This window comes from Ambystoma mexicanum, chromosome 3p (assembly GCF_040938575.1).
Source record: "Ambystoma mexicanum isolate Mex_15411 chromosome 3p, UKY_AmexF1_1, whole genome shotgun sequence".
In the NCBI taxonomy this organism is placed as follows: domain Eukaryota; kingdom Metazoa; phylum Chordata; class Amphibia; order Caudata; family Ambystomatidae; genus Ambystoma; species Ambystoma mexicanum.
The window spans coordinates 277,606,375-277,628,375 of record NC_090925.1 but is presented as its reverse complement, the minus strand read 5'-3'; the positions used below and the strand labels follow the sequence as shown (position 1 = coordinate 277,628,375).

The 22,001-nt window shown below is 47.9% G+C and overlaps 1 protein-coding gene across 2 annotated transcripts in view; it reads left to right on the top strand.

Moving 5' to 3' along the window:
* YTHDF1 (YTH N6-methyladenosine RNA binding protein F1) overlaps nt 1-22,001 on the top strand; it is a 284,714-nt gene that overhangs the window by 190,876 nt on the left and 71,837 nt on the right. The gene's annotated exons all lie outside the window — the stretch shown is intronic.

Sequence of the window (22,001 nt, the reverse complement as noted above, 5' to 3'; positions counted from 1 at the left end):
TTCTACGCTACACTCCCAATCCCCCTGCCCTAGTGCTGTGGGTAAGTTAAAGGCATTGTGCAATTTGTAAGCAACCAGTCCTGCAACAATTATGCAGCATTTGCATCATCTCAAAGAAATTGCCTTTTACTTGCAAGCAAGCATCATGCAATGTTAATTGTAAGACTTGCCTTGCAGTCCTTTAGATAACTTTTCTGAAAGTGGGAGCTTTTTTGAACCATAAGCCACTACCAGTGAAGTGCACATTGTGCTGCTGGTCAGTTGTAGGTTTCCTATTTCAGAAAAGCACCTTCAAGGGCTTGGTGTCTTTCTTCAAAAGAAATCACATAAGCAGAAGCAGTAAACTGGGATTCTGTAGGAATGCTTTTGTAATGCATGATGTGAAAACAAAAGTTGTGAAATGGATGTTTGCTTTAGAGTGTCTTAGTCTTATGTGTTTATCGCATTACCTTTTTGTTTTCTAAATTGTCAATGCTTTGGAGAAATCTGCCCTTTTGTCATTCAAATATAAAATTCCAGATTGGTGAGCGATCAATCGGAGGAAATTTATTCCACCAAGGGAAGTGGGGGTGAAGGGGCTTCAGAGACATTTTAGAGAAAGCCTAGTTAAAATCTGCGGATGCATAATTTGTTTTGTATGGCTTCCCTTATGTCCATTTTCCACTACACTGTCATATCTCCATGCACCAACATTGCATGGGGTGGAGAGGTGGAGCATGAGAGAACTATATCAAATGAGATTAATGTTTGGATGCATCTCTCTGAAACCCAACAACAAATACCTCAGAGAAGGTGCCATATCCAACTGCCACGAAGTCCATTATACTCCGTCATGTCATTACACTGGAAGGAAAACAAGAGACGATGACTGGAATGTTGAAAATTATTCTTAACCTATTCACCATTACAGAAGGAAGGGGAAGGACCATATGAAAATCAGGCTTGGCTTGGCCCTGCCCCAAAAGGGGAAGTCCAGTCTAAACTGATTGGTCACATCCCTTCTGCACACGAGACCATAAGCAACCTCAGACATGTTTCGTCCTCGTACGCACTGGTCTTTAGGGTTGCACAGAGTGGTGCCAGAGGTTAAGATGAATGCTAGATCTTTCAGCCATCGCCTCTTTTGTTGGGCACTTCTACTTTCTACCCGTAAAATCTCTATCCCAATTTCGGCCTTGCTCCTCTAAGCCACTAGACCTGCAGTTCTGTTTTGTTTTCCTCAGTGTTTTGACGTGTAATATCTGTTTCTCTTGGAGAGTGCCGGCTTCAGTAGCCTTCATTCTCTTTGTATCCCCCTCTTCTGACAATAGTTTACATTATTTCCCATGGAGCATTCTGTGCCACATACACAAGGCATTAGGAATTGGTCTGTGGGAGCAACTCCTGTGTCCATTGCCACTGGGGTTCTCATCGGGTCCCTTTCTTTGTTTGCATAGCATTGCTGGCTCTTCAGAGGAGGTGGTGCCATTGTTTAAAACCTATTTTTTTCTGCCATTCCCTTGTATATTTTTCATTGTCTTTAAAAAAAAATGTATATATGTATCTTTTCAGAGGTCAGTATTCAGTATAATCCAGAGTTCTTAAAACCGCATCAGTAACTTCAAATGGCAATTTTCCTGTTCCATTAAAACTTTGAGGTACCCCACTGGTTACATCTGAAATGTGTTCCATAAAGGGAAGAAACCACAGGGTTACTTGATGGAATGCATTTGTTTGTTAAATGAGAAACATTCTGTATGGCATGCCAAGCAGTCTCTGTGGGTCTCCAGTACCCGGTACATAATGAACACTGAAGTGTCGTGGCTACTGCTCTCCAAAAATAATTCTGCTAACTCAATAATACTTGATCTATAAACAGGATTGAGACCTTTGGCTATCCAATAGATTTGGACCACATGCGCCATCGGCATTAGGCAGTATAATCACAGGTGTGAAGGCTTGTAGGTATACATTTGGAGAGACTTAGGATGCAGACCATAGATCTAGAAGTTTGTTTCTGGGTTCTGGACGGAGGACAGCCCACCTGCAGCTAGGGCATCTCTACTCTTGGTAGCAGGTTCATGGGAAGTTGGTTTTTAAAAGGGCCATACTCTGTCTTGTTTAAGTTTACTATTCATTAGCCTTTCCCCAGACTTTGATCTGAATCCGAAATTCTCCCCAGTAACTGATTCTGAGCCAGAAAGTTCTGCCCTACTTTCCAAGATTCTTTCCTGTTAATGGACTTCATGCAATTAACTGTTTGTTGCAGATTATGGCCGTATGTGTAAATAGTGGATTTGTTACGTCTTACCCCCGGTTTCTCTTTGTGCAATTTATTAGTATTGAACACTTCGCATGGATTGTGTCCTCCCACAGAGTCCTTATCTTTGATATTTCCATTTCCCAGCTCTGTTGCCTCTGAATTTTTTTTCAGTAGGAGGCGCTGTGCGTCGACACCTGTCTAGTCGATGTCCCTCGGAGGCCTCTGTATCTACGTCATTGTAGCATGGACAGCACCCGTTGGCCTCAGTTCACGGTTTTTCCGCGCTTCACAGCTTCGGATGCGTAACGCTATAGTTCCTGACAAATCTTTGAAATTTCATCAAAACCTCGACATAATGGCTTTGTCTTCGTCCACTCCTCAGTCCGGCTTCAAGAAGTGCTGTGATTGTGGGGTAAAGATGTCTGTGACGGACCCACACAGGATTTGCCTGTGGTGTCTGTGTCAGAGTCACCCATGTTCAGAGTGTGAGGACTGCCTGTCTATGACGGCCAAATCTTTGAGAGAGCATAGAGGGAAGTTGGCGGCAGGTATGCCTCAAAAATCCCTTTCTACACCAACCAAACATAAAAATTCAGACAAGTCGAGAACAACTTCTCCTTGTTGGAAGGGGGCTAAACGTTCCTGTTCGAGTAGCGGTTCATACCACTCCTCGAGGCACGGCAAAAAGATGCTCCATAGATTGCCTTCCTCCTCATCGTCCAGTTCACCTGAATGGGTCATTTGCCCTTCCAAGTCCAGTACACCGGCTCAGTGGGAGGAGTTTAGACTCGTATGATGGTGTTCGAGAACGTAGCCTTGTCCCCTCGACAATGCCTAGAGGCAATGCTCCGGTCGAAAGATCTAGGAAGCACAAACTCTGCATCTTCGGACATGGCTGCTGAATCTCCTTGAGCGAGTTCATCCCTCGAGTTGAGAGAGTCTCGTCAAAGACAAAAAAAAACACTCCATCGACGTCGAAGGTTACCTCGGTTACAGAGCCAAAACATGCATCATCGATGCCAGTGGTGTCGTCACCGAGGGGAAAAGACACACCCTCGAGTGTTGACCTCCTCAGCGACGCTCGTTGTCCATCCCCTCGACTCAATCGTCGAAGCCATCAAAGCCGTGGACACATTTGTCGAGGCCATCGACTATTTCAACGGTTTCAGCTCCTTTTATGACTATTCTAATTCCTACTTCATTGGAAAGGTCTTATACACCTTTGCCATGAACACACTACATCCCTCTCCAATTAGTGAAGAGGCAGAGGAGTCCTCTGAAGAAGAAAGACCCTTTGGGTTGCAGTACGGGATGCCATCGGTACCTGAGGAACTGATTTCAGAGGAGTCTTGCATGAATGATTTACAAGAATATCTTCATAAAGCCAGTGGTATTGATACTGACCATGAGATTGATTTTGGAAAGGAAGATCCTGGAGACCATGCTGAAGTTCCATAGAGACAACTAATGACAAGGGTCATGGAATATATGGTATGGTCGAGGCCCACGTCTGTTTTTGAACAGGACGATCTCAGACCTATTAGTCAAAGGACCACAGGAAGACCCTAATTTCCCTTTCCATCAGGCCCTGAAAAGGAGAGTGGCTTCAAATTGGGAAACACCAGAGGATATCCCAGCTGTTAATAAAAAACTGACAGCCAAGTACAGAGCCTTTTAGTTCAGACCCTGTTTAGCTTTCCAAACATCCTACATCAGAAAGTCTGCTAGTACAAGCAGCCACTTCTTCAGGTAGACAAAATGCCTATCCTACAATCCCACAGGATAGAGATGATAAAAGGTATGATGCCATGGCCAAGAATGTTTTCTTGGCCGGCAGTATGGCTTTAAAATCTGCCAATGCAACGTGTATGCTGACACGATTTACACACCCTTTGGGAGTTCATTTCAATGGCGGCTGACCATATCTGCAAGGGATAACATTGTCAAGGATGGGGATGGCGCGATGTGCGAATCCCTCCAAACTGGTCTCGACTCTGTTGACAGCATCAGCAGAGACATGGCGGCTAGTACAGTGATTCGCAGATTTGCTTGGTTGAGAGCTGTACAATCCAGACTTCTCAACATGCCCTTTGACGCCACGCATTTATTTGGGAATAAAGCTGATGTGAGTTTGGGGAAATTGCAAACATCCAAGGCGGCGGCAAAATCACTCAGCCGCAATAAGAAAAATCCAAACCGCCCCACAGGTACGCCTTGGAGGGGTAGGTCCTTTCGCTTTTATTCCACATTTGGAAGAGGCAGAGGACAGCCAGCTCAGAGGACATAAAAGATTCCACCATCCATGGCTCTGTTTCCACTTGCTGGGTTTCCTCCGAGTTGTCCATGGCACCTGCCTGGTCCTCAGGGTAGTCCTGCAGGAAGGAGGGGTCTTCCTCTGCCCTGTTGATGTCCTGGTAAAGTGTCCATATGGACCACATCTTCATTGCGGACAGAAGCAGAGGGCGGAGAGTCAGTATTTTCTTGGAAATGTGAAGCTGATCTTAAAGGAGGGTCTTCGGCTTTGAAATTTGTCTCCAAGGGTGTTGGACAGAGATTCCTGACTGTCCTCGTAGGTTTCGCGAGTATTGGGGCACAATGGCGTGTCTTTAGACTTGTCTGCGGCATGATCCATGCGTTTCGACGGTGTAGGTACCAGCCCAACTGCCAAAGTAATTCTTGCGATACTGTAATCTCCGCCGAATCTGCGTGAGTTAACGGGTTAGAAGGCTTATCAGTAGATTTAACGTCTACCGCGGCGTTGGAGGGCCTAGCAGTAGATGTTTTGCCTGAGGAAAGGTTACGAGGCCTAGTAGTAGGTTTCGGGCCGACCGGGCCTTTAGGGACCGTCGGAGCATCTAATGACCACGCTTCGCCGTGTAAACCAGATTTAGGGGTAGCGCCCTTGTCTTTGGAGTGCCCAGTCGCAAGACGCTGCTGCGGATGCAGGGAAGGCTGCTGATCTACCCGAACAGAGGAATCTGCCAAAATTTTCGACGGCCCTGTTGCCGCTTTCACCTTTTTAAATGGAATGGTCGAAATCGGTGGTGGGGTTGTGTGCTTAATGTTTAATGTTTAGTGTTTTTTGTAAGCCCCTGTCGCCGGGTGTTGTCCCTGAAGCGAGACTTGCCTCAAGCCTTGTGTGGTCGGGGACGGGGTTGTCGGACCTAGTAGTGTCCGCCTCAAGGTCTATGACTTCAGATACAAATGTTTGGTCATTGGGGGTGCTCCTGTCACTTTCAGCGGGTATGGCGGTGGGGGAAGAGGGTTCAACCCGCGACATACCGTACACAGCCCACCGCTTTACACAGCGCTCCTTAAGGGTCTTAGGCCGAAGGAGCTTACATGCCGCACACAGGTTCTCGTCGTGATCCAAGGGGAGACCAGATTTACACGTTCTGTGCTCCTCTTTCCACGGGTAACTGACCTTACACTTAGGGCAGAACCTAAATGGTGTCCTTTCTATAGCGAAAGGTATAAACAAAGATGACCAGACCTAGAGGGCAAAGAGGGGGAAAGAGGAAATACATAACGAAAGATATGGCCACCCCAACCACACTCTGAAACAAACTTGGGCAGTAAAGTTGGATTTACCGTTAGTACCACACTGTCTTTATGAAAGACAGTATGAGGAGGTTTGCAGGATAAAACCTGTATCTCACTCACCCTTCTGGCTGATGTAATTGCCACTAAAAAAGACTGTCTTCATGTTAATACTCTTAATGGACAAGATTGTAGAGGCTCAAAAGGAGCTGCCATCAAAAACTTTGAAAAAGGTATTGGTGGGTAAAAGTTAGTCCCTTTTTTAAAATTGAACTACTAGTGGAATCTTAAAATGGGAGACTTGCTCTGAAGTGCGCTTAAAAATAGAAAGTGTTGCCAGATATCCCTTTATGGTACCAATTTGGAGCCCCAGATTGGCCACATGTAATAGAAAGGATAACACCATTGGTCTATTACATGAGAAAGGGTCACCATTCTTATCTCTACACCAGCTGCAGAACTTATTGCAGCAGCAGAAGTATAAAGATTTGCTTGCTGGCCTTCTGGCCGAAAGCAAAACTTCCATTACGTCGTCCGGGACGTCCCAATCCTTGTATCTCAGCCTCTCAGAAACATGCGTGAAGGCTGAGTCCTGATAACCGGATGGAGAACCCGACCCTCCTCTCTCTCTCTCTCTCTCTCTCTCTCTCTCTCTCTCTCTCTCGAGAGAGAGAGAGAGAGAGAGAGAGAGAAGGCCCTCTCTTTGTGGAAGATGTATCGGAGGGCAGCTGGACATGTCCAGAAGGTCTGGGTACCTTGTCCTCCTGGTCCAGTCCGGGGCAACAAGGATCATGGATTTCCTGAACGTCCTGATCACGTGAGGAATGACTGGGATTGGAGGGAACGTGTACAGGAGTGGAAATTTCCAGTCCACTACAAACATGTCTCCTAGAACTCCTCTCGGGGGAAATTCCCTTGAGCAGTACAGTTCGCACTTCGTGATGGCAGGGGCCACGAACAGATCCACTTGAGGGGTCCCCCAAAGGGTGGAGATCACCTGAAGGACTTGAGCTAGTTCCCACTCGTGGGAGACTACTCTTGCCTGCTCAGAGCATCCGCTGTCGTGTTCTTCTCTTCGGCTAAGTGAACTGCTGACAGATTCCTTCTTGTATTGCCCAACAACAGAGCTGCATTGCCTCTCTACACCACCTCTTTTGTTGAGGTAGTGCATAGCCACAGTGTTTTTCATTATCAGGACTTTCTTTCTTTGTACAGATGTCGGGAAAGGCCTTCAGCGCTAGGCTGATTGCTCTCAGCTCTAAAAGGGTGATCTGTAGAGTTTGGACTCCGATGGAAACCAACGACCACTGATTGTCAAATAGTTGGTATGGGCTCCACACCACGTGAGTGAGGCGTCGGTCACTACTGATATTTCCGGCCATGGTTGCCAAAAAGGTTTTTCTTTCAGAATGTTCACCCGACAGGCCCACCACTGAAAATCCAGTGAGACTGTTTGGGATTTGTAGGAGATCTGACATTCTTCCTGTTTCCTGCGAACTGTGACCACAGTGTCTTGAGAGCCCACTGGAGAGCTCATTCTCAGACGGGCCTCTGGCACCAGAAAAATGTAGGACGCCATGAGGCCGAGCAACCTCAGAAAAACCAAAGGCAGGTAGATGTTGGGCATTCTGGAATTTCGTCACCATCTGCAGAATGTCTTGCGCCCTCACCTCTGGTGGCAAGGCTTTTCCCAGGGATGCATCCAGGACTGCTCCGATAAATTGGAGTCTTTGTTATGGTATCATGTGGGACTTTATGAAGTTGAGGGAAAAGCCCAGCCAGTGTAGGGAGCGGCAGGTGTAGCCGAGATGTTCCAGGGCCTGTTCTGGGGAACATGCCCTGATCCACCAATCGTCCAGGTAGGGGTAGACCTGAATCCCCTCTCTCCTGAGACTCGCTGCCACAAACTACATTAGCTTGGTGAAAAACCCTCAGGGCGCAAGTCAACCCAAATTGCAGAACCCGAAACCTATAATGAGAACCGCCAACGGCGAACCTCAGGTACCGTCTGTGCTTGTGATGGATTGGCACATGAAAGTAAGCACCCTGGAGGTCCAATGATACCATCCAATCTTGAAGCTGGAGGGGCCTGAAGGATCTGAGAATGGGTAACTTGTCCATCCTGAGGAACTTGTTCAAGTCTCTTAAGTCCAAGATGGGTCTCAATCCTCCGTCCTTCTTGGGGATTAGAAGATATGGGGAGTACCAACCCTTGTTCCTCTCTGTTACAGGTACTGGTTCTATCGCACCTTTCTCTAGCAGGGTGAATATCTCCTGCATAAGGAGCAGATCTGGAACTTTCAAAGAGTTGTTTCCAGATGGATGACTGAGGTTTGTGCAGGAAAGGTAGGCAGTAACCTTGGGCAACTGTTTCCAATACCCAAGCATCTGAAGTAATAGCCTGCCATTCTGTCACATGCTCTGATAGCCTGCATCCTACCGTAGTCTTGTGTAGGAAGACCTCAGAGGTTTTGGAGCAGCTGACACAGCGGCTGAAGGTAAGGCAGCCGCTGCTGTTGCGGTCTTAGTACTTCTCCCACACAAGATCAGGACACTGGTGTTCTATGCTTGGATTCCCCTCCATCCACCCCAGCTCGCCAGGCCTCGCCTGTGGACGACCAAATGGCCTTCAATGCCATTTTAAGGAAGGCAGCAGATCACTTTCAGATCACTACTCAGGAGGCGGTACTCAAACAAGACTTTGTGGAGGACATTCTCAAAGATAAACCCCCCTCAAGCCAAGCCATTCCACTTCTAAATTCTGTTAAAAGAAGATTGGCCCCATCCCTGGTCACGCCAGCTCAGACCCGGGCAGTGAACCCAAGAGTGGAAAAACTATTTCGGCCAGCTCCTTCAGCCCCTCAATATATTAAAGGGGAGGTGGTTCCCATTGGTCCTTTCGAGGGCAGTCCCGTGCAAGTCAGAACTACAGCACAGGGCACTATAACTCTGGACAAACATCAGGAAGCCCCGCCTACTAGCCACCTAGGGGTCTGCAACGCGGCAAAGGCAGAGGTAGAAGCCCCAATCCCGTAGCCTCTGGTCAGAAATGACCAACAGATCCAGGTCCCCTTCTATGTCGCCCCGGTCGGGGGGGCGTTTAACATCTTCCCTCACGGCATGGGAGTGGATAACTTCAGACCAGTGGGTTATGAAGACATTCGCCCACGGGTACTGCGTGGCATTCGCCCGACCACCACAGTTCAGACCGCCACGCTCATGGCGCCTCTCACCGGACCATCTGCAGATCCTGAATAAAGAGGTGGAAGCACTGCTGGGAAAGGACGCCATAGAAGCTGCCCTATTCTTCAGGTAAACAAGGCTATTTATTCAGTGTACATCCTTGTACCCAAAAACGACCTCACCATGCGCCCTGTTCTAGACCTGCGCCCAGAGAGCAAGTTTATAAAACCTCAAAAGTTTCCTATGGTAATGCTACAGGAGGTGATCCCGCTGCTGAAACAGGGGGACCGCATGGCAACATTGGACATGAAAGATGCATACTTTCATATTTCAATGTTGCCAGCGCACCGGAAATATCGAAGGTTCATGATCGAGGACAGGCATTACCAATTCAAGTGCTCCCCTTAGGCATCGCCTCGGCGCAAAGGGTGTTTACAAAGGCCCTGGCTGTAGCTGCAGCACGCCTGCGCAGACTGTCCCGGTTTAGCCTTACCTCGACGACTGGCTCATGACAGGGGACTCTTACGACGCATGCTTTTTGAACACCCAGAAGACCGTAGACCACCTGTTCAGTCTTGGATTCTCCATCAATGAGAAAAAATCCAGTCTAGTCCCCAGTCAAGTAAAACAATTTCTGGGGGCTCTAATCCGGACGAAGGACAGCCTGGGCTTCCCCTCCAAGGAGAGGGTTCAGAACATGCTTTTTCAGATCCCTCAATATGTAGCCAGTCGGGAGGTGGCAGTACGCAAAGCCATGCGCTTGCTAGGTATGATGGCGTCATGCATATACTTGGTTCCCCACGCATGACTACGCATGCGTCCCATGCAAGAGTGGCTCAACAGCCAGTGGTGTCAGGCCAGCGGACAATGGGAAGAGCTGGTAGTTGTCTCGCCAGCCCTCGTTCTCTCTGCAGTTCTGGTCGAGGGAAAACCTATTGAAGGGGAAAACCTTCACCACCCCTGCAGTGGAAGCCACTCTCACGACAGACGCATATCTGACAGGGTGGGGGGCTCACCTGTTTCAGCAGACAGCACATGGAGTGTGGTCCCCACAAGTAGTATCCAACCATATAAATCTGCTAGAGTTATTAGGGCTGTTCAAGGCACTTAAAGCCTTTCAAACGCAACTACAAGGGAAGACAGTGCTGGATCTGATGGACAGCACCACAGCCATGTATTACCTAAAAAAACGGGGGAGGGGGGTACTCACTATACAGGGCTATCCAAGCTTCCACAAAACATTTGGATATGGGCTCTCAAACTCAGGATGTTCCTGTTGTCCCAACACGTTTCAGGGGAACTCAATCTTCTGGCGGACGTGCTCAGCAGAGATTTTCCTCTGCCCGAAGAATATGAATAGCATCTGCACGAAGACATTGTGTCCAACGTCTTCGCAGAATGGGGCTTCCCAGAGATCAACCTGTTTGCAACTCAGGAGAATGCCCAATGCCAGGACTACACCTCCAGGTACCCCCAGAACCGCTCCAGGGGGGAACGGTCTCTGGATAACATGGTCAGGGAAATGTTTTTACGCTCCACCCCACACCCCACCCCCTGCCTGATCGATCACCCCCCCCCCGGTCGGGGGGCGTTTAACATCTTCCCTCACGGCATGGGAGTGGATAACTTCAGACCAGTGGGTTATGAAGACATTCGCCCACGGGTACTGCATGGCATTCGCCCGACCACCACAGTTCAGACCGCCACGCTCATGGCGCCTCTCACCGGACCATCTGCAGATCCTGAATCAAGAGGTGGAAGCACTGCTGGGAAAGGACGCCATAGAAGCTGCCCTATTCTTCAGGTAAACAAGGGTATTTATTCAGTGTACATCCTTGTACCCAAAAACGACCTCACCATGCGCCCTGTTCTAGACCTGCACCCAGAGAGCAAGTTTATAAAACCTCAAAAGTTTCCTATGGTAATGCTACAGGAGGTGATCCCGCTGCTGAAACAGAAAATGACATGCATTACTCACCGTAATAGCATTTCTGATGATTATATCTGCTTAGATTCACATGCGCCCTCCCTACCTTCCCGCTCGGGGTGGAAGAAACCTCGACGTCTTTGTAAAGAAGTGCATTCCACTCTTGCGTGTAGTTACTACTTCTTAAATGTATTGCCAGTTCTCCAGTTACATATTAACAGGACACTAAGACATCGGGTATAAACAAACACCGGCTCCCATCACCCAAGCAGGGAGGGACCAACTGACTCTAATTGGAACACTCACCAAGGCATTCTCACTCATACATCAACATTCCACATGACACTCACATGACATCACCAGGCACATCACAAGCCACAGGGGACTCAGACAAGCACTATACAACACATCTGCCTCCGTTACTGGAGCACCCATACAAAGGCAAACACAACCCTGGCACTCCAGACAAGCACGTCATAACACATCTCCCTCCTAAACACATAGATAAACAGTATGAACTCACAACAAACACCTGCACCCATCACAAATCAAGCCACCCCAACGTGCTAGTTCCACCTGAGACTCCCACAGCTATGCAGATCCGAAACTTCCCCTATACATATCCAAATAACTTTCCATAAAAACACAAATCTCCTTCCGTCTGTCCCTGCCACGAACAAACTCTAGACTCACACTCTAGACACCTACCAGCCCAGATCCAAGGCAAAATCCAACCTACAAACTAATACCACCATAAAATAACTTTTAACCTTCCGCCCGCCCCCACCACAAGCGAGCCTCCAGGCTGCCACCCTGATGCACTTCTTGACATCCAGGTTGACAATCGAATCACCACAACTGGGAAGAGAACTCAGCGAAAACACCAACACCAGGAAATATCACATTATTTGCATACATCCCAGTCACATACACAAAATTATGACAATTGACTCAGCCATTCGAGCAACTCCAACCACGCCAAGATATCCTCCAATGCTGGCCAGCCATCTCCAAGTCCACCAACAAAACGTTAGGTTGACCATAACCATCCATCTCGATAAACTCTAGCGAGTCATAATATCAAACCCTGACCTGACACACAAAGGCCAGGATTGACAATGCAATCACAAAAAAATACAATATCACCTGACTCATCAACTTGGACAGCATCCTTCCTTTACAACTTTAGGCTACCTGGAGGGCGTCCCCAACCAATTCATCAAAGAAAACAAAACTACCTGTCCCTTAAAAATGAGTACTACAACCTACACTGCACCAATACTCCTCTTAACTAAACCAGAGACACTCCCTGTTCTCCATAGTGCACACAACTAAAATCAACTCCAGCATATCCCTGCCAGAGGCGCTACCTCTCGGCACTACTAACACCAAGACACCACCCCTAAACTTAGTGGAGTATACAAATCTATGAACTTCTCATATGTAAGTGGCGCTACTTCCAACCGTCCACTAACCAGAGGCGCTACCTCTCTAACCTTGGTGGTGCACAACGCACCCAAGCAGCCCAACCAATTAAAACACTGCACACCCAGGCGCTACCTCCCTAACCACAGTGCTTCCTAACACACTGCAACTTGACTATACTAACGTTCGTAATACTCATACTAAACCTGCAAAGGTTACCTACTCCTTTCTCTTCACAGGCAATCAACCAACTTCACATTGACTGACTTGCACACGTGACAGCATAACACTTCAAATCGTCCCCCATACTCGTCACACTTATTAGACGTTTCATTCATTGACATGCTACTTAAACTCCGAGTACTACATGGGACATTTCTCCAACATTTAACTTGCAACTATGGCTTCATCTACAGCACAGTCCATTTGCCTGGTCATGTTCCACTTGTGATCCCAATGCCTAAAAGTCCATGAAGATATCTCCAACCTTACACCTTTAAATCCTCAAAAGGTTGTCTTTACATAATCTATGCCTGACTCATGCTCACGCATGCACACGCTTGCCGCACCCAAGCTGTATCACTTTCCATGTTTTCCTACTATTTCGACTTCAAAACTCTACTAAAATCCAAAGTACATTGCATTCCGTACGTTCATAAACACATTTAATTTCAATTATTAACACTTCACATTTAGCAATAAAAGGATACAAAGTCTTTTTTGTTTGATACCAGTCCATTAACCTGCAATTCTTGAAAGAGTTACATTTACATTTAACCTCTTAATGTAAAATACCTTTTCAAACTCATACGTACACACACATGAGTCACACCAGCAAAACGTGAAGGTTTCAAACCGGTAAACTTCTAAAATTGTTAAATTACCAACACCATACTTTTCCATTTTCTTGGGCACACGCATTTAAAACGAAAAGGATACACGAAAATAAGGTTCTTCTCGTTTACATGGCTTTCCAACGTTTCTTCCACCAGCGGAAAGACCTTTCAGTCTTCTGTGATGTTCTGCAATCAGCCGCAGAAACAGCCACTTGGGCCTTCCGAAGTACACACGTTGTGCGATGGGCATCTTTTAACCCACGATCTTCTGCCACATTACTGTAAATCACATTTAAATTCCATGCTGACAGTACCCACGACCTCTTATTTTTTTATATATATATATTTTTTTTTCTTGCACATCCTTGGGAATCTGTAATAGTCACCCATCGGACCAAACGACTCCTCCCTCATCCTGATGGTGCTGCGTCAGAGTGATGACACGCCGACACGCCTTTGGGTCTGTTTGTTGTTTTCCCCTGCTCCACGTCAGTCACCTTCCCGGAACACTGATGCTACAGCGTTCCATTCCTTCGCCGACTCCCTCAGCACCCGAACTGACGTCATCAGTTTCGGCGTGGAGCGATGGACAGAGGAACTCCTGAGCTGGCCGAAGGCTAACGGTCAGTTCACGGACCCTTCACCATCCCAGCTACGGAATCCACAATGCGGCCCTCGGCACCTTTGATCACCCATCCATAGTACAATTGGGGCAGCTTACTCTTCAGCAGGTGCATTCTACATGCACTTTCACATCCTCTCCTGTTTTACATGTAAATAGTTCCTCTTGATACTTGTTACTCTGCCTTGACTTGACAGTACAACTAGTTCTCATAAGTCTTACGCCCCCGTTCTGCTACTGATCGGAACCCTCCAGCTCACGGGGCTGGCTCCAATACAGGACTTCCCTTCATCTGATTGCCCTTTTTGTCCTTTAAATCCCCGGACCCACCACTCCCATCAGCTTATGGGCTGCTGGTCCTTACCACTATGGGGCTCTCTGCCTCTGACCCGCCCTGGGTGAGGGGTGTCTTACTTGGTTATTGGGGGCGGTGTTGTCTCTTCTCTTCTGGTCCTGATCCTTACTGCACCTCCTGCAGCAGGCCTCTTCACTTGTGCTTAACTGGCTTTTTCTCCACTTTTCCTTGCACCTTGGTTCTCTCATTCCACAAGATCCTCGTCGCCAATGTAAAGAAGTGCATTCCACTCTTGCTTGTAGTTACTTCTTAAATTTATTGCCAGTTCTCCAGTTACATATTAACAGGACACTAAGACATCAGGTATAAACAAACACTGGCTCCCATCACCCAGGCAGGGAGGGACCAACTGACTCTTAATTGGAACACTTACCAAGGCATTCTCTCACTCATACATCAACATTCCACATGACACTCACATGACATCACCAGGCACATCACAAGCCACAGGGGACTCAGACAAGCACTATACAAAAGTCTTACTACTCTCTCTTCATGTACTCGCTCGCAATAGCCTTGGGCTCCCTCATGGCGAAATAAAAATACAATCGGGGGGACCTAGGCGCGTGAGGGATTTTGGGTACACTAAACGTCACGATAGGGGTAGTGTTCCAGACACGCCCATGCCGATGTCCCCTTTTGGTCCCCGAAAGACCAGATGTAATACTCCCCGGTTACCACTGGATGTCGGACCATATGCACAGAATAAGCAGATACAATCAGAAATGCTATTACGGTGAGTAATGCATGTTGTATCTCCAGATTGGTAAGATTACATCAGAATGACCAATTATTTGTGGGCTATTCAGGTCACAAATTGGGACTAGCCATAACCAAGCAAACTATCTCCAGATTTATTATAGAAACTGTAACAGAATGCTACAAACTGACAGGACCCTCCAGAACATCTAAGAGCTCATTCGACCAGTGGTGTTGCAACTTCATCTGCGTTGCAGAGGTGAGTTCCGATAAAAGATATATGTGCAGCTGCCACATCGTTTGTGCACATCTTTACTAAATACTACAGTCTATACACTTCGAGCCAAGATTCTGGTTTTTGAAAAGCGGTTTTGCACTCAGTGCATACCTAATCTCACTCAATTACGTATACTGCTTTGGGAGTGTATCAAAGATGAGGAATACATGGGAGCACACAATCCATTCGTAGAACAAGTTACTTCATGGTAACTTTCTTTTGACTGGATGTTCCCAGTTATCCCTTATTGCCCCTCCCAACCTACCCCGCAGTACAATTTCCCTTGTCTATGCTCTCTCAGGGGAAGTAACCGTCGGACACAAGGCAAAGCTTCACTTGTCAAACAGGAACTGAGGCCAACTGGTGCTGCACATGCTACTTATACCTACGACAACATTGATACAGAGGCCTCTGAGGGACATCAACTGAACAGGCGTCGACACAGCGCCCTCTACTGAAAGTTTTTCCTAGGCAGCGAAGCTGGGATATGGAAATATCAAAGATAAGGAATACGTGGGAGGAACATCCAGTGAAAGAATGTTACCATGGGTAAGTAACTTGTTCTTCTATAGTGCCATTCCACAAGCTTGTGTGTCTGTAAGTGTTGTTTTTACTGCCTGTGAAAGAAAGAATGAATGAAAGTCTAAGTCAGCCTGGCAGGCAATCGAGCCTATGACCTTCAGGTTACACAGAAAATTACCTGCGTTTGCTGCCCAACCTCACCAGTACAACAGGCTCTTAAAGGGTTCACTACATTCAGTATTATTTGGTACTCAACCGGCTGTTCGGCATTGCCTGGTACAGCAATGGAATTGGCTTCAGTCATCATTTCCCCTCATGATGAAGGTGCGGTTTTGATACGGAGTCACAAATGCCATCTACTTCCTACCATGCCCTGTTTGATCCAGGCATGTCTCCTGCTGGGCTCATGAATGTTTCACTGGTGCCTTATTATGTGCCTTCACTTGATTCATGTTGTCATTCGTTACCCTTTGTGGGCTAGACCGCATTGCCCTTTGGTGCGAGGCGCTTTTCCCCAGATGACCAGGCACCAAACGAGTGAAGTGCATCTCCATCTGACCAAGGTTTGTGATTCTGTGACGACATGAGTTGGGGACCTTGACTTTAAAAAAAAACCTGACATTTTACTTGAATGCAGGATCATTTTGTGACACTCTGTAGTCAGCTGATGTCCCAGCAAGCCTACCTTTCAAATGAAGACCGTAATCTAGGAATTGCCAAGATTTGGGACACTCCCAGATCTTTCCATTTTGAGCAAAGTCTTAAAGTTTTCGGAGGGACTGAGTTCTCCCAATTGCCTTGCTCGGGTTGATTTTAGTCTATTCCAGTTATGGACATTTCTTTTTGGTTTCCTCTCCTACAGGGAGCCGGTGGCTTTTTTCCATCGTTAAGGGGATTTGTTTCCCAGCCCTCTTCTAGGGGTATGAAACCTTCTCTCTAAAGTGTGTAAGACAGGGTTCCATCCGTAGGATAGAGCAAAATCACTAGGGGGTAGAAATGGCAGAACATTCTGGTCTTTTACTCTGGGGTAGGCAGAAGCCTGGTGTATAGGTACTGTTAGTCCCAATAGCTTACCCACAAAATTACAGTTTGACAAAGTATACACTCTCTAAATTTCCTACACTTGGAGATAAATGTAAGGCTGCAATGGGGTATCTGAATCCACAACGCCTGCAGGCTAGGAGACCACACTTCGGCTAGCAGTAGTAGTAACTAGATGTCCTTCCAACATGGCAGCACCAGATTCAATCTGTAGCAGTCTAGCTTTCCACAGTTCGTTTCCATCTGTCAGGCCACGCCCCCAACACAGGAAACAGTACTTCCGTACTGGCCAGCAACACTGCTTCTCTCTATGGCGTATCCACACGCTCTGTAAATTTGCGCTCGTTTACTTCTCTCGGGTATTAGAATTCTGTGTGATTACTTCCCTGTCCTTCCCTTTTCGGCCCCTGACTTTTCTCCATCTTACACATCACAGAGCATGATCTGCAGACTCTGCAAGGAATGCATCTTTCTCCATTGCTCCTGCAACGGAGAGACTGCCAAGAGTCTGTATTTAGGGTAAGCCCTTTCCGGTGTCAGCCATCCATCTCCTGTCTGGCCACCGGAACCTGGACACAGATCCAATAACCGATCTCACCTGTCTTCTAGCAGAATACTGCGGGATCTTTCAAGGGATTAGGACACCATCTACATACTGTCATCTTCTCCCTCCAGAAAACCGGAACCTATGTTCCCTAACAGCTCCACACAGGGGTTTTTCCACCCAGGAGGGTTTTCCTGGAAACCTCTCTCGTCCAGTTTTTCTTACTGGAACGCAGAGAGTTGACCAGGTAAATTCTCAGTTCGGCAGCACATTCTACACTGTGTGTAATCTGTGTCTGTCTGTCCCTTAATCACGACGAGATGGTTTGTGTGGCTTGCAAGCTCCTGTGTCCAAAGACACTGAAGGAGCGCCTTGTTAAGCGGTGGCAGCCTATGGAATGTCGTAGGCCGAGTCTAGTTCTCCTGCTGCCACAACCGCCGATTGTGACGAGGGGCTGAGTGACGGACAGGCCTCGGATTCGGTGGCGATTGACCTCTCTCTCGTCGGAGCATTCTCTCTTGGCTTCATCTGTCCCCGGCCCTGATAGGCAAGACTCGGGTCCTGCTATGGGGACTGTACTCCCCGGTGACAAAGACGCACATGCTTTACACACTAAGAACACAACCCCAGGGATGTCTTTGAAGCGGTCCATAGTGCCAAAGGGCATACGGGAAATTTCAGCCGTGCCTGCCGACCGCAAGGATCGGCAGCCCTCCCCGAAACTGCAGGTGCGCCTTGCGACCTGGCCCTCTAAATTTAAGGGCGCTGCCCCCAATATTCAGGGGTCCCTTGAGACGCATCGGAAGAAAGCATCCATGGTCGAAGGCCACGTTTCCGCCGAAAATTAACTGCGCAACCGCAAGCCCCGAAGACACAACTTCCCGACTCTGAGGAGATTACCGAAAGCCAAGGATTCGTCGAAGTCCAGGAATAGGTCTAAGGATTCATGGGAACCCATGGAAATGCCTATGGACAAACAGAAGGACACGCTTCAACCGCCGGTCCTCTGAGAGGACTTTTCGGAAGGCACTGGGAGGGATTTCTTCAACGTTAAAGGGGAAATCTCGATGTTCTGCGACTGAAGATCCATTTTAGGAGCCCTTTCCACCCCTGGACGACTCCTGGTTATTCTATCTGGACCAGGGAACATTTTGAGGGATGTATGGAGTTGCTAGAGAGGTTTGTAGATCCCACGCTCAAAAGGCCTAGAGAGGACAATACCACTCTCCCTGTGGCTCAGCTTCAAAAAGTCTTTGACCCTTCTCAAGAGGAGGAAGAAGAGGAGTATATCTATGACCTCACTGAGGAGGAAGGTCCTGTGGTATGAATATCCCTTTGCTAACACCGAAGATGTTCATTTGGACTCCACAGTGGGTTTGGAGGACAGCCCCGACCCAGTTGCTCCTCAGCCTTGGCAGTCACCTACTCCAACACCGGAACCTGATGCCTTGTGCTGGGATTCCCCCAACCACATCCGCTCGACAAGCATCCCCAGTTGATGACCAAATGGCGTTCAAAGCCATATTAAGAAAAGCAGCAGAACAATTCCACATTGCTACCCAGGAAGCTGTTCCAGAAGCTGAGTTTGTGGAGGACATCTCAAAAGAAAAACCACTGGCCAACCAAGTTACTCCTCTGTTAAATTCAATCAAAAAGCGGTTGGCCCCTTCTTTGACGCCTGCCCTAACTAGAGCAGTAAATACTAGCATAGAAATTGTTTCGACTTTCCCCCTCATACCCCCTTTACATCAGGGGCCATGCTACTCCTGATTCACTGGTAGTAACAACCAGGAAGAGAGCAGGGGTCCCCCTATCAACGGGGAGGCACCCCTGACAAGGAGTGTAAGACTATATGCTCTAGGGAAAAGGGTTGCGGTGGCTGCAGCCTTTTCCACTCGCATTGCAAATAACTTTGTTGGCCAGCTATGCCTATGCACAATGGGCCATGCTACAGGAGGGCCTTCAAGAAGTCCCTGAACCGCTGCAGGCTCGCTTGCTCTCCACAGTGACAGAAGGCAGGCAAGTTAATCAGAGTATCCTTAAAAATACTTTGGATGCGGCAGAGACAGCTGGCAGATCCTTGGCTCAAGGTACCCGCCTGAAGAGGCACGCATGGTTACGCAACTCTGGTTTTAAACTAGACTCAAGCCTCAATAAATAAGCCGGTGGAGGAGACTAATTTATTTGGAAAGGCGGTTGACGAAGCACTTGAAACTGCTAAGAAAGAGCATGATGCCCTCAAGACCCTGGATCAGATCACCCAGAGGCCTTTTCCGAGGAGGGGGAGCGGGTCTAAACCTTCTTTCGTGGTCCCTCAGAACCAATACAGCTCGGGAAATAATTGGTCCTCTACCCAAGGAGCCAACACCTACACCACCCCGTATCCCCGAAGACGTGGTAAAGGAAGGAGTTGGAATTCTACCCTTCAGGGATCCACAGCCTCAGGACAAAAATGACCCATAGATCCGGGTCCCCTCCATTCCTCCCCGGTTGGGAGCTGGCTGACATTTCACCAAGCATGGGAGGGGATAACTACAGACCAGTGGGCACTCAAGGCTGTTGCCCACGGGTACTGTATAGAATTTGGCCAGCCCCCAATTCAAACCTCCACGAGCAAGACGCCTGACGCCAGAACATCTGCGCATCCTGCTACAAGAAGGCGAGACCTTGCAAGAAAAGGGCACCATAGAAGTCATGCCTCTTCTACAGGTAAACCAGGGTATGTATTTAGTGTACTTCCTTGTACCCAAAAAGGATCTCACCATGTGCCCTGTACTAGATTTACATCCAGCAAATAAATTTGTCAAGCCCCAAAAGTTTTACTTGGTCACTCTGTAGGAAGTAATTCCCCTGCTCACACAGCGGGATTATGTGGCAACATTGGGCATGAAAGATGCATACTTTCATATTTCAATGTTGCTGGCGCACAGAAAATACTTCAGATTCATAATACAGAACAAGCACCATCAGTTCAAGGTACTACCCTTCGGCATAGCCTCAGAACCAAAGGTGTTAACAAAGGTACTGGCAGTGGCAGCTGCACACCTGCCCAGGTTATCCATCCTGGTTTATCCTTACCTCAACACTGGCTCATAACAGGGGATTCTTACGAAAGATGCCTATCAAATACCCAAAAGACGATAAGACTTCTAATTCAGCCTGGGATTCTCCATCAATGAGAAGTCCAGCTTAGACCCCAGTCAAATCGAGCAGTTCCTAGGGGCTCTAATTCGAACAAAGTACTGCCTAGTCTTCCCCTCCGAGAGGGTCCAAAACCTGCAGTTTCAGATCCCTCAATATGTAGCCAGTCGAGAGGTGACGGTATGCAAGGCTATGCGACTGTTAGGAATGATGGCGTCATGCATTTATTTGGTTCCGCACGCGCTTGCGCTTGCTTCCAATGCAGGAGTGGCTTAACAGCCAGTGGTGTCAGGCCAGCGGACAATGGAACGATCTAGTGGTTGTCTCTCCAGCCCTCGTTCTCTTGCTGCGGTGGTGGTCGATGGAGAACCTCATGTAGGGAAAATCCTTCACCACCCCTGCAGTGGAGGCCACTCTCAATACAGACTAATCTCTCACAGGGTGGGGAGCTCACCTGCTTCAACAGACAGCGCACAAGAGTTTGGTCGTCAGACATAGCATCCAACCACATAAACCTGTTGGAACTGTTAGCAGTATTCAAAGCACTGAAAGCTTTTCAGACACAACTGCAGGGTAAGACGGTCCTGATCCTCAGACAGCACCATGGCCATGTACTATCTGAACAAACGGGGGGGGGGGGGAGGCGGCACACTCTCCAGGGCTGTCCAATCAGTCACAGAACATTTGGAAGTGGGCTCTCAAACACATGTTTCTGTTATCACAGCATGTTCCAGGGGAACTCAATCTTCTGGCAGACGTACTCAGCAGAGATTTCCCCACTACCCATGGAGTAAGAATGGCGATTACACGAAGACATCATCGCCACTGTTTTCGCAGAATGGGACTTCCCAGAGATCGACCTGTTCGCAACTCTGGAGACTGCCCCAGTGCCAAGACTACGACCTCCAGGTACTCTCAGAACCGCTCCAAGGGGAACAGACTCTGGATCCACATGGTCAGGGAAATTTGTTTATGCTCTGTCCCCCGACTCCCCTACTCAACAAGATGGTGCTTAAGATGCACCAGGAACCAGTCACCATGATATTGGTGGCCCCCATGTGGGCCCGCCAACCCTGGTTTACTCATCTGATGGAGATGTCGCGATCTCCTCCAGTGAAACTACCTTGCCCATACAACATGTTTCAGGACAAAGGGGAGACACTTCACCCATGCCCACAAACATTGAATTTAGCGGCCTGGCTCCTGAGGTCATAGAGTTCGGACACCTACAGCTTCCTCAGAGATGCATGGAGATACCTAAGGAAGCTAGAAAACCAGCGCCCGATATTGCTATTCCAGTAAATGGAAACGCTCTATCTGGTGCAATACCAAGAGCAATCTATCCCATTGACTGCTCTCCTACTCGCATTGTATTGTACCTGACTAACTTACTTGACTCGGGACTGGTTTTTAATTCCCTTAAGGTTCACTTAGCTGCTCTTTCAGCCTACACTTCGTCACAACCGAGTGTCATGGTGGAAGATACCAGTTAAGGCTTTCATGGAAGGGGTCAAGAGGATTCTCCCCAAACCCCCCATTTCAAATCCAGCTTTCGAATGGGACCTCAATGTGGTATTCACCAAATTATGGAGTCCATTTTAACATATACATAAGGCAAGTCTCAAAGATCTTGCCTATAGGACAGCC